Here is a 6,811-nt window from a genome sequence, read left to right as displayed (position 1 = left end):
TTGTGTTTAATTATAAAGGGTTTCTTGATCAAAAAATTGAATGTAAATAGGGGTAGATTGTTATAGGAAGACTTACTATAACCCACAAAATATGACTTTCTTTCTTGAGGGATCTAGTTTAGTCATTTTTTGATTGGGAATATTAATGTATACAAGGCACTCAAAGATTCTTAGGTGACTCAGATCAAGTTTGTTTCCTTAAGACTTCTTTAGGTGTTACATTCTCTAGAATTAAATAAGGACATATATTTTGAATGTACATTGTTGTATTGGAGACTTCAGACCATAATGTTATGTTTAAGATTTTGATCATGCATCATGACCTTAGTTGCTTCAATAAAGGTTATGTTCGTCATTTCTTCTACTCCATTTTGTTGAGAATTACATGGTACTATATACTCCCTCTTTATCCCAATAGATATGTAGAACTCTTTAAATTTTTCATAAATGTATTCTCCTCCATTGTCAGGTCTTAGAATTTTAATTTTCTTCCCAGTTTGATTTTTGAATAGGGCTTTAAAGTCATCGAATTTAGATAGAACTTCATTTTATTCTTTTACTTTCAGAAAACAGATCCAGGTTTGGCTATAATAATCATCGAAAAAGATGATATAATACAAGTATCCCCCTAGGGAAACAACTGGCCTTGGTCCACATAAGTCAATATGAATGAGTTCAAGTACAATCTTTGATTTGTGTTCACTATGAGGAAAAGATGTTTTGGAGTTCTTTCCTACTGCAAATCCTTTACCTATTCCATCGTGTTCAATTTTTAGGTTAGGAATGTCTTTCACAATCTTCTCTATGGAGGCATAGCGTGGAAATGCAGGTGATCTAATTTTATGTGCCAAATCTCATTATATTTAACAACTTCATGATTTAAGGATAGGTTTTGAGATTTACATGGTTTATATAGGCTTCCATTTCTAAATCCAATAGAGATTGTATTCATAATATTTGACTTCTTAGGCCAAGATAGGACCTATCTTCTTGGAAAGTGGTGTAATACCCTTGATTTGCTAGGCCCAAAATAGAGAGTAGGTTTCTCTTGATACCTGGTACAAATAGAACATCTTTTAGTTGTAGAGAAACTCCAGATTCAAGTTCAACTTCACAGGATAAGTGGACATATCCCCTATTGTGACTTCTTCAATTCAGTGTCCTTCAAAGGTTTCAAACTGATCTCTAAATCCAGTTATGTGTCTAGATGCTCTGATATCAATTATCTAGGTATTCTTATTAGCAGTTTAACTCACTTGATAAGGCAAGGAAGAATGGTGAGTTTTCAGCTTCCTTAACTTCATATATGCTAACAAGGGCTTTCTTTCTAGATAATACATGTGAGTATGTCCAAATTTTTCACATTTGTAGCATTGAACTTAAGACAAATCTCTATTCTTATAGTTTTGATTTGTCTTTCCTTGAAACATCTCTTCTTTTAATTGTTTGAGTTCGTATGTAAATCTTGAACTTCACCCTATTGTAATCAATTGTGACTCTTCCTAAATGCAGTCATTCTTGAGTTAGTCAATTTTTCTTTGAAATTGGATGTGCATTGATCCCTTGAACGAAGGATTCTTATGTAGTTGGAAAACCTTTAACAACTATCAATGATATAAAAAATTATCATCTATAATATTTCTGAGTTTAGAAAATTGATATCTTAATTCTAATATTCTCATGAAATATGGCGTGACAGTTTCTCCTTAATTCATCTTAATATGAAGGAGTTGTGTTTTTAAGGTAAGCAATTGACTTGCATTATTGATTTCATATGAATTTTGAATACTCATGAACATCTCATATGTGGATGTAGATTTTGCTATAAATGGAAGAATGTGATCTTTTACATAATCAATTATTATTTTCATAGCTTTATTGTTATGCCTTTTCCATATTGTTTTATCTAGCTCATTTTTAGGCATATTTTTGTTTTTTTTGACATATTGTTCTAATTCAAGCTTTCAAAGAACGATTGTGATTTGTATTCTCTAGGATACAAAGTTTTATGCTCCATCATGTTTGTCTTCTAACTTGACTATGTTTACCATGTTTGCACTTTTGAATAGTTTTTAAATATTTTAGAGATCTTGGGAGATGATTTAACAATTTTTTAGAACTCTATCTACTAGCCTAGCTCTAATACCATGTTAAGGGATATAGGATATGTGATGGAGTAATCTAATAATTTATTTTTGATATATCAACTAGATTATTTTATCGATTTATCTCTTTAGGATTGTACTTTGAATCTTCAGAACTTATGACTAATATTATTTCTCTGAATTGTGTTTGCAAAATTACCAATGCTTACAATGTATATGCAATACTCAATGGTTAAAGGATATCACAATAATAGGTTATACAATTTCTAAATAAATTATTGAGGATAGCAGATACAATGAATGGTAATATTTCCTTATTATTGATATCCTGATATTAATTTGTGCACTCACATTTGATGCAAACCCGATTTTGATCTGGGTGATTATGATAGCATCAACTCAATATGAGTTTGGGAAAAAATATGGATGTACTTTGAATGATAACACAATCTATCAAGGCTCAATTATATGAGGCACTTACATAATATATATACAATCTGACTTGAACATGAACATGATATCAATCTTGATCCGATCATGTACCTTCAATGTCAATAACCACATATGTAAAACATCATATCAAATTTATGTATATGATTATATATTGGCATTGGTTTATCAGATCCATTTGAAGCTATACTTTAACAAACTAGACCCAATGAGAACATATCAAGTATATTTGTTTAATAAAAGTAAAATTGGTCCACTGTTGTGAAAGTTTTATCAACTGGAACTTGAATAGAAGTGGTTTAAAACTTATTGCAAGTTTGAAATTATTTTCAATATTATATTGAAATTACATCTACTCTCTTACTAATGGAATACTTCATAGAATTAGCTTTCTCATTTGTCTTTTTAGCTATAACTAATTATCATAAATTCTATTTTTAAAATACCTCAGTATTTATTTATGTTAATTTGTCTATTAACTTTTAAAAAGTTCAAACTGTCTAAATTATAATAACCTAACTGACTTTAGATTGATTTCATTCTTCATTGTCTCATGGGTGAATTACTTATGTTTTATTGAATTGTTTCTTATACCATCTTCTTATTTGTTTTCACTTTTATTCTTATTATTTTCCACTTTTTCATCTCTTTTTTTTAAGATAACTTTGATAACACATTTTTTATTGTGAAATGTATATTAATTTTATTATTTCTATACTAGACATAATTTATAACAATTTTATTATTTTTTGTTTATATACATTTTGCTTTTCTTTTTTCATCTAGGTTCTTATTGGTTTTCATTTATATTTTAGTAAAGTTTATGAATATCAATATTTTTTTTAATTAGGTACAATTTATATTAAATTTAGAATTTCTTTGTTCTAATATAGAAATATTTTGTTTTAATCAAGTAGATTCAAACTCAAGATCTCCTAAATGAGAGGTTCACAATCAACTATTATGCTTTTCTTGTAGGCCCTTGTCTACTTATAAAGTTGAAACCTCTAGAATTTTAGAACTTAACCAAATAATACATGTTGACTACTAAAGTGCATTTTTAAATTAGATTCTACAGGACATTCTATAGTGGGTGAACCTTTGTACATAACAACATGAAAACTATGCCTGGCTCACTTTGTGAATTTTGATTGAATTATTGACTCCATTCTATTTTCACCATATCTAATATGTTAACTACATGCTTTGCTCAATTTGAATTTTGATTGAATTGCTTACTCCATTCAATTGCACCATCTTATCACAAAACCATTACCCTATAGGCAAGAACTATGACGCTTGCATCCCTTGTTAATCTCGTACTTTAACTAAACTAATGTCTTTTGTTTGAATTCTACTTCATATAATAGACTCCCCAATTACAATTTCATATGTTTAGATTTGTGCATAGTAATTTTATTATTTATTTATAATTATTATATAACTATTCATATTTATTAATAATAAAGAATGATTTAAATTTTAAACTACATAATATTAATTATAAACTATAGGGATTGGCTCCTTTCCCATTGATGTGCAATCTATAATCCTTTCCCATTGATGTGCAATCTATAATAGTATATAACAATTTTAATTTTAAAATTAGTGTATAATATTAGTTATATACTTGTTCACATCAAAATCCATGAAGAAAGTATGTGCAAAGGAAGTCATGATCTAGAGCATATCCATCAACTGCTTCAACACTATCTCACATGTCTCCCTATTATTAAGGATGATTGGAGCCCCTTTCACATTTTGTTTTAGATTAAGGTAAAAGCAGGTTTTGAAGGGGCCCCAAAACCCTTTACATCTAAGAGAAAGATAAACCATTAAGCACAACCAGGTCCAAAGACCAGAAACCAGCTAAACAACTAAATCAGGTTTTACAGGGACCCGAGACCAACAGATGTGACCAAAAAAATCAACCAAAACAATACTGGAACCTTGAAGGTCAACAGACTGGAACAGTAACTTGAAAAACCTCCCAAAGTAGTATCCAACGAACCAGTAAAACAACCAATTCACCAACACAAAAAATCAATCATCATAAGGAAACATAAGATTTTCCTTTAGATATGAATTTTCCCTTACCCGACCGAAGGATCCTATCTAAAGGGGGGTAGAATAATTAGACTTCTTCGGTTAACATTTTGTTAACAACCAATATTGCTCCTCTATTTAGGATTTTCCAAAGCATAAGATAACAAATTGTTTCCACAGTGATTCCACACTAAGTTTGACTCTTATTTGATTTAGTAATTTTTTGTGTTTAACGTTTTATGAGTTTTTGCAAAGATTTTCACTCCTTTGTCATTTTTAGGGATTTGAACACAATTTAAATGCAACAAAATACTGAAACTTGGGTCAACAAGTTTCTCACGAATTGTGATTTCAAGCATAGATGATTAGGTATAATCACCATTTTTGCAGATTATTGCATCTCTGGGTTCTATAATTTGACATTTGTAAACATGTAGACAACTTCACATACGAGAATTAATCATTTGATGGTGTGTTGGACACGCACAAGGAGCATTCAGATGTTTAATAATTTGAAATCTAAAGGCATGCTTAAATTTATGGATATGTGAAACCCTATGTAATGTCCCCAACAATAAATTTCATATTGAATATTAAATCAAAAAATTTCCTTAATTCTCCAAACAAATTGATAGCAAGATGTGTGATCAAACAGGAGAAGATATTTACTACATCAAGTCATGCTATCAAGGTTGAACTGTGTTGTTTTCCAGTCAAACTTATTGACCCATGTTTCATGATTTCATGAATAGTGGCTCAGAAGAGCTCATCTTTCATAAGAATAAATGAAACACTTAGCACTCATTAAATCTACATGATGCTCAGAAAGGGGAAGCATTGGCCCTTCCCAAGACGTCACCCATTCCAATACTGCTCCATCTCAAAGATGATTAACCACAAGATTTCCTACAAGGTTAAGTCCACTTTGCTTGCTAACAAATGAGCTATGAAATCCAAGAAGATAAAACAGAAAACACAAAAACAAAAGAAAGTCACAACATAGACACCATTAAATATAGCCAAAATGCACGCAAAAATCCGAAACAGAATTTTATAGAAATTTTCTAATGTAAATGCATATATCCAATCTGGTACATTGATTTGACACTTACAACAGCTTTTGCAATAAAATCTACAACGCAACAGAAAACTATACCAAATAGAATGAAGCACATAGTATGTAGATCACCTGAAACTGGTTGAAATGAACAGAAACTCTTCTATACTTCCACCAACTGAACTATGCCATCTGAGAAAAGGATAAAACAGAAAACATGTAGAAACAAAAGAAAATCAAAACATAAGCACCATTAAATACTCTTGGAAATACCAAAACTACAACTGGGAAACCTGCAACCAAACCACTAAAAATTACCAAATCCTCCTTAAACCTTCAACTCCAATGCGACCTCCGAATGGAAACACCCTCTGCGAACAAAGAGTTTTTGTGCTTGGCCACCTGCAACTTATGGTTATACATCCAAAAGCTCAAATCTTCGATGGGTTTTCATCCATTGAGGAATACACAAGCAATGTTTCCCTCTAATTTTTATATGCAACAGGTCCAAAAAGGTTGACCAAAGTCCCACTCACTTTGGAAGATTTTCCAAAATGGATTCCATGTATAGCATATGACTGCCATACGTGTCATAATCTTTTGTGCTTTGATGATTTGTTAATTCTAGTGTAGTATGGAGATCCTGGTTCCACAAAGAAAAGGTTATGCATTCTACTTTTTTCTTCCAAATGTTTAAAACTGTTAATGTTTGGTAGCTTCAATCGAATAACTCTATAGTTATTCATATATATATATATATATATATATAAAAGTTTGTATTATATATTATCTAATTATTGAATAGACATGTCTATTCATTCACCCATGCTCAATATAAATGAGAGAATATTGCATATGGAAAACATATACCTTATTACAAGCAATGCTTAGTACATTTGCAGCGATCCAGAAAACTAACATTGTATTAGAGCCAATCTGCAAATATAGAAATAAAAAGAAGCATACATGCTAGAGAAATGGATGCAATTGAAGTGCCACGCGTTGTTAACAGAAATTGGTTGGTTTGTTTGGATTGTAATCAATATCATTGGGAATGAGATCACTTCTTTATTAGTGCCGCCATCCGGGAGCACATCAAGAGCGGCCTAGCCAGAAAAACCAGACTTCCCTTCGAAACTCCAATAAAGAAATA

The 6,811-nt window shown here is 30.7% G+C and overlaps 1 long non-coding RNA gene across 1 annotated transcript; it reads right to left on the bottom strand.

Moving 5' to 3' along the window:
* Window positions 1–5,245: 5,245 nt before the first annotated feature.
* LOC149559986 (uncharacterized) lies at window positions 5,246–6,452 on the bottom strand. The gene is made up of 3 exons (XR_016363323.1): window positions 5,977–6,452; window positions 5,791–5,850; window positions 5,246–5,545 (listed from the first exon to the last, which is right to left on the bottom strand). It is a non-coding gene; the product is annotated as an uncharacterized LOC149559986 (long non-coding RNA).
* Window positions 6,453–6,811: the final 359 nt, after the last annotated feature.

This window comes from Cupressus sempervirens, chromosome 4 (assembly GCF_028749045.1).
Source record: "Cupressus sempervirens isolate cs-2001-9-10 chromosome 4, ASM2874904v1, whole genome shotgun sequence".
Taxonomy (NCBI): Eukaryota; Viridiplantae; Streptophyta; class Pinopsida; order Cupressales; family Cupressaceae; genus Cupressus; species Cupressus sempervirens.
Note: the sequence above shows the minus strand (reverse complement) of the source record. Positions and strands in the feature narration are given on the sequence as shown.